The sequence below is a fragment of the Fragaria vesca genome, linkage group LG3 (assembly GCF_000184155.1).
Source record: "Fragaria vesca subsp. vesca linkage group LG3, FraVesHawaii_1.0, whole genome shotgun sequence".
Lineage (NCBI taxonomy): Eukaryota > Viridiplantae > Streptophyta > Magnoliopsida > Rosales > Rosaceae > Fragaria > Fragaria vesca.
In genome coordinates this window covers 15,149,438-15,156,038 of record NC_020493.1, presented here as the reverse complement: position 1 = coordinate 15,156,038, position 6,601 = coordinate 15,149,438, and the positions used below count along the sequence as shown (strand labels likewise).

Below are 6,601 nucleotides of genomic sequence, written 5' to 3'. Positions count from 1 at the left end.
TGAAATGTGAGTTTTTGTTGTAAATGGAAGGCCCAAAAACTGAAATTATTTGGCCTTTGTTCTGTTTCATGATGTTGTAAGGTGGTTAGAATGACGAAGAGCCCAACAAGATGGTATCTGGCCCTTGATTTAGCGACATAAGGCATGTTTGGAAATGCTCTGCTAGGTCTTTAGGAATTCTGCAATTTCTACTCTTAAATTCATACCCCTAGCCCAACCTCATTAACATATTTCAAAGTTCCTTTTGATCTAAAAGATGAGTAAAACTTAATCTGTGGAGTTTGTTTCAAGAGTTGAGCCTATGGTATGGTTCATTTGTGTGAGTAATTGATTCTTTCATGAGGTTTTATTTTTGTTTAACATGTGCTTTTGTTCTTTTAAATGTAAGCTTTATGAATGCCTCAAAATTCTTTCTCTTGCATAATTTTGAGTGACTGAGCCAGAAAATCTGAGTGAAAAATGAGTGCATATTTTGTGAGATTGAATCATATTTGTCTGAAACATGCTGAGCTTAACCATCACCATTGTTCTTCTGTGTCCTACATGTAAATATGTGATGTATGCATGGCAATCAGCTTCTAAAACTTCATGGAATGATTCTTGGTTGAGTCCTAATTTTGATGCCATGAGAATAGAGATTATGAGACAATAGTTATGGGCATTAGAGTCTGTTTGTTTTGTGTATAATGTTATCAAGTCTTGTTGCTATGGCTTTGCTATGGGACTAGCAAAAGCTAAGTGTGGGGGAATTTGATATGAGCACAAAGTGCTATGTTTTTAATGTGTTTCATACCCTATTTGGCCATGTTATTTACTTAATAATACCATTTCTGAAATGTTTTGTGATTGTAGAGGGACAAAGAGCTAATTGAGAAAAAAGGCCCAAATAGTACAAAGATGGGAGAGAAAAATGCAGAAAGCCCAAAAGAATGCCCAAGTCCAAAAAGGAAGAAGAAAAATCAAACATTTCTCCTAACATCAGTAAGAAAGAAGAAGTAAATTTGGATTTAAAGTCTAAAAAGGGAGGAGAAAAGTCAAACATTTCACCTAATCCCACATCATTTTTGAAGAGAAATTCCACCAAGATTTTCTCTATATAAATACAGCCTTGGGTACTTCTTAAACATCATTCATTCACATTAAAAACCAGAGGGATAAGAGAGCAGCAGCCTCTCCCTTTCCTTTATCAAGTGTCATCCTCCTTTGTTAAGCCTTGAAGGACTTCTTCATGAAGGCAGCAACGTTGGAGACTTGAAGCATTGAAGTCAAGCATCCTTTTGATGTCAACAAACTTCTTTGGAGATTTGATAAAGTGTAAACATTACCTATACTTTGTTTTGATTTTCTTTACAAATTTATAGGTATGTTTCGTATGCTAAACTTAGGATTTGGTAGCATGTTTTGCTTGTTCTTGTATTCAATAGATTCAGAATTTATAAAACATATTGATGTTTCGTTAATGATTTTCTGGCGATCCGATCTTGTGAGTTTTAATGATTGAAAGTTTGCGTTTTTGTTTAAATTAAAGAGTTAGAATGCATGCTAGCTATTGCCATGATTCATGCTAAGCTTCTTCAAGTAAGTATGTTTCTCTAAGTGGTGGAAACTATGTAATAATAGTTGAAAACGTAAACTACAGCAAATGCATGTTACGACTTCTCGGGTGTGCGTTGTTGTTCAATCTCAATTCTTTAATTCTTAATGATTCATGTTTATTGTGGACAAATACTCTTTAGTATTGAATGCAGCAATTTACATGAAATCATCGAAGTTCTAGACTTCTCTGTGCTTAGGTGACAAAGTAAGTAGAATTAAAGAAATGCATGTCCTCTTCAGGCGTGTGTTCCGAGATTGTTTTTCTTGTTAAGAACTTGCATGATAATCAGATTGTTGGAATGAAACGTGATCTTGATGTGTGGTGGAATTCGAATTTATCTCTGTTTGCGATGTTGAATGAATTGATCACCTGTACATATTTTTATTTTCTGTTTTTAGGAACATAGAACAAACCTTCAAAACCCCCCCCGGTTACCTTATACCATATGTATATTTGTAAATGAATGCTTGTAAATACTTATAGTTACTGACTCTTTAGTGTAACCGTGACTGCATGAGTGTCTTTTAAGTCTCCGGATTGATCGAACCTTATTTGCCAATACTACATTCTGATTAAAAAAAGGTTTTTAAATTGAGCGTCCGGAAACGAGCACGTCATGGACCAGTTTTTCTTAGCCCAGCCCAACCCATTAATATGACGTGGGCCGTGCAGTGTCCATTTTATCAGCCTGTTTGCCATCTCTAGTAGGAATGATAAGAAACAATAACAAGAAGTCTAAAAGATTGAAGTCACTAAACGACAAAAGAGAAAACGTCCAGGACTTTAATTGTGTTTTTGTTTTTTTTAAAAATTATATTAAGTATAATTATACATTAATATATATAACAGATTGAAAAAAAAAAATTGACCAAGTGGGACAGGGCCTGATTATCAGCTAAACACACATACAAACCATTTCCTTTCATTTCTAGTATCCATCTTTCGGTGACAACTTCTCATTTCTAAAACCAATTTGAGCAAGTGAATATATGACATTGATGTACTCTTGTAGGAGAACACACAACCATGGTTAAACTCTCACTAAAATCTCATGGGTCTCACTCAGTGGCAGAGGGAGAAAAATATACCTATGGGGGCACAAAAAATTGGTTCCAGCACAAAAGAAAGTATAGTGCTCAAAGTTTTAGCACAAAAGGAATCAGGTATACAAAAATTGTTTTAACACAAAAGGAACCAATATCTACTTAAAAAACAAAAACAGTAGTGCTTCAAATCATTTATAACTGTCCTCGACGAGGTGCCATGTTTTGGAATCGTTGAATTATAGACTCATTGTCAATGACACTGAAGACGTCTTTCTCAAGGTACACTGTTAAGCTATCATTCAACCACTGATCTCCCATTCGATTTCGCATTTGATTTTTTATGATGTTCATGGCAGAGAACGCTCTTTCAACTGTGGCTGTTGCAACTAGAAGTATTAATGCCAATGTAATGAGCCGATATACAAATGGATATGTCATATGTTTTCTTGTTTCAACAAGTTTCTGTGCTAGATCAAAAACTCCATGCAAGTCTTCAAACTTGGAGTTAGATTGCATATCATCAATGTAAATATCAAGCTGAGACTCTAGTACCAACAAATCTGATGTAGAAAAATCAGTTAGGTAAAATTGAGCAAGAAGCATCAAACGTTCCTTGTTAAAAGAAGAAAATGAATGATTCAGACTTAAACATGCAAGACGAAGGAGTAGCTCTGTATTAGTCTCATTGAAACGGTTGTTCAGCTCTTGAAGTTGGAGATCTATCACAGCACAAAAGAAATCAAAACGATAATAGTGCATGTTTGTGATTTCTGGACTTTTACGCTTTGATTTCCATTGACATAGATGCTGATCACTCATGTTTGGAACCATGATATTTTCTTTGCCACAAAATACAACAACTTGGTCTAATAAAGAATCTCATCAATTATCCCTCATATCCTGTAATTTTTTCTTACAGAGTTTCACTAAATCCATTGCATTTACTATATCTTGATCATCTCTTTGCAAGGCTTGCGACAACTCGTGAGTCAAATGCAAACTAATCAAAAGATTGCAATAACCCCAATGATATAAATGCATCATGCTTCTGATCAGAACCTACTTTGTCAAATGCAATTTCATCTAGCACATCTATTATGGAAGAGAACATGGCAGTAAAGTTTATGAGTGTACCATAATGTGAGCTCCAACGTGTATCGGCTGAACGTTTAATCTCAATTTCTTGATTTAACCCTCTCCCACTTGAAAGTTCTCCTCCTTTCAATGCTTGGATAACTTTGAGAGCTTGCTTTTCTCTAAGAATGTCACGTCGTTTGGAAGAGGCACCAACAATATTCACAACTTTAGCAACTAATGTAAAGAAAGCACCAACAATGTCATGTTTTTTGTTACAGCCACCAAAGCTAACTGTAGTTGATGTGCAAAACAATGGACATAGAAAGCACTAGGATTCTCCTTCAAGATAAGTGTCTTCAAGCCGTTCAGCTCCCCACTCATATTACTTGCTCCATCGAAGCCCTGACCACGTAGACTTGATGTGCTTAAACCATGTTTACAAAGCAATGCATCTATGGCTTCCTTAAGAGTTATGGCAGTAGTATTAGCAACATGCTCAATGCAAATAAACTATTCTATCACACAACCTTTCTTATCCACGTAACAAAAAATAACAGCCATCTGCTCTTTTACAGAAACATCTCTAGCTTCATCAACTAGAATAGAGAACAATGCATTATCCATGTCTGCAATTATGGCATTTATTGTTTCAACAGCAGCAGCATTTACTATATCTTTTTGAATCATTGATGATGTCATTTTGAGGTTTTCAGGAGCATTATGCAATGCCACAGCTCTAACTTGCTCATCATGATCAGCAAGGAATTGTAAAAGCTCAAGAAAGTTACCTTGATTGCTGGAATTATTAGATTCATCATGGCCCCGGAATGCAAGGCCTTGTCTTAGAAGAAACCGTCTGCAATCGACAGATGCAGTGAGCCGAATTTGATAAGATGTTCTGGATGGCTTAGCATTCTTCTGGATACTGTTTCGAACATGTTGTCTTTCATTCATCAAGTATTCACACTTCTTCAAAGCTTGGTTATGAGCATTGTTGAGGTCTCCAACATGAGTATATAACCTTCTTTTCTTCTTCCAATTTCGATAACCATTTTTAGTGAAAACGTCGCCGCCTGCTTGTCCTCTGCTGTTTGTTTTGAATAGGTAGCAGCACAAACAAAATGCAGCATCCTTCTCGATGCTATATTCCAACCAGTTAGGAAAATCAATGAACCAATCTGTTATGAACCTTCGTTCCTTAGCTCCACACGGAGTCTTAAGACATTTGTGATCTTTAGGCTGACAAGGACTCTGAAGATATTCTCTTTGAACTTGGTCTCGAATGTTTGAATCATAGTCTGAAATACTCTTTCGTAATCTAGGATCTGAAGGAAGATCAGCCAAGTTTATCTCCACCCCAACACGAATGTTATTTGACAACATGTCTGATTCATGATTTTTTCACAAAATCACAATTCACAACTGCAATAGCAAATCAAAATGTAAGTTAACTTGAATTGAAAATTAAGGAACGATCAACAAGATTAAAATATGCTTATACAGTTATAAAGTTCCAAAATTCCATTCTTCTAGGCATGCAGTGTACTGATACAACAATATAAACTCCATTCCATTCTCCTCAAGCTCCTAGTAGTATATATAGAACCTCATAATCCTAATCCTAATCCTACTGGTAACCAAAGTACCCGTTTGAACAAAATTATAAACTCCCAAATTATGATTCATGAGTTCACAAAATTTTCAATTGAATATATACAAGAACACTAGAACAGAGGAGAAGTCGAGAAGAAAACCAATCGCATTGAGAGAGCAAAATGAATAGACGATAACAAGACATGTTATCTGATAACTGATAGATATATGAAATCGATGATCCATCATCCATTGATCCATCTGAAATTGACAGAGAGCATGTACCATAGTACCATACCTTGTTGAGTTGTTGATATCAGAGTTATTGATTTGAGATTTTGGGGTTTGAGGCAGATAAGAGATTGAACGCACAAATCATCACTGCGTCAGTATTCTTCTTCTTTTTTCAACAAAGAGATTGAACGCACACAAAAAACGCAGGAGTACTGAAGTAGTATTTAGGGGAAACACAACTCTATATTGGTAAGTGGTATCCGGGAGACCTTGTAAGTTGGGCTTCTCAATGTTAGAGTGCATGAGAAGCTTCTTATTATTCCCTAATTCTTTTTATTGTGGACAGTTTTTTTTTTTTACACAGACTTTTTCTTTTTCACTGGGGGCACAACTGCATCTTTGGCTGCCAATCGTCAAAATCTAATGGGGGCACGGGCCCCCACTGGTCCTCGTTTCCCTCCGCCCTTGGTGACACTTAATTTCTTGCATGTGTCAAATTTAGTCAAATAAAATCGTGTTTATTCTCCATTTTCCAACAGTTCTCATTGCACTAGTATTGAAGAGTTCGCTGCACTGCTATTTCCTTTTGTTCATATTTTGTAGTAGGAGGCTTAAGATGATGAAGTGTGTCCACAGAAGACAATGCTGACAATATATCATTCACAGAAGTGTGTCCATCTTTTAATACGGAAGGTTAATTTCGACGACAAAGATCTCCATATATATTAGTCTGTCACTGTTTATATTTTTCCCCATAAGTGATAGCGACGACACTAAAGTTTTTTAGATGAGTGCGGTTATTGGGATCTTAAAATTTGCTCACTTGACCTCCCTTTGTTATGAGTTATTGAATGACAATTATCTCCTCGATGTAATGACTATTAAAGACAATAATCATATAAAAAGAAGTATATTTATTCTCTTTAAACTTTCCAATTCGATAATTAACTGATTCTAGTCTTTATTATTTTCTTTATATATTTTTAGTTTCTAATTTACTATTTTCTAAATTTTACTACATATTATATATTTAATTAGAGCTAGAAATATGATC

General features: G+C 35.4%; 1 pseudogene; it reads right to left on the bottom strand.

Moving 5' to 3' along the window:
• Positions 1-2,835: 2,835 nt before the first annotated feature.
• LOC101307575 lies at positions 2,836-5,103 on the bottom strand (annotated as a pseudogene).
• Positions 5,104-6,601: the final 1,498 nt, after the last annotated feature.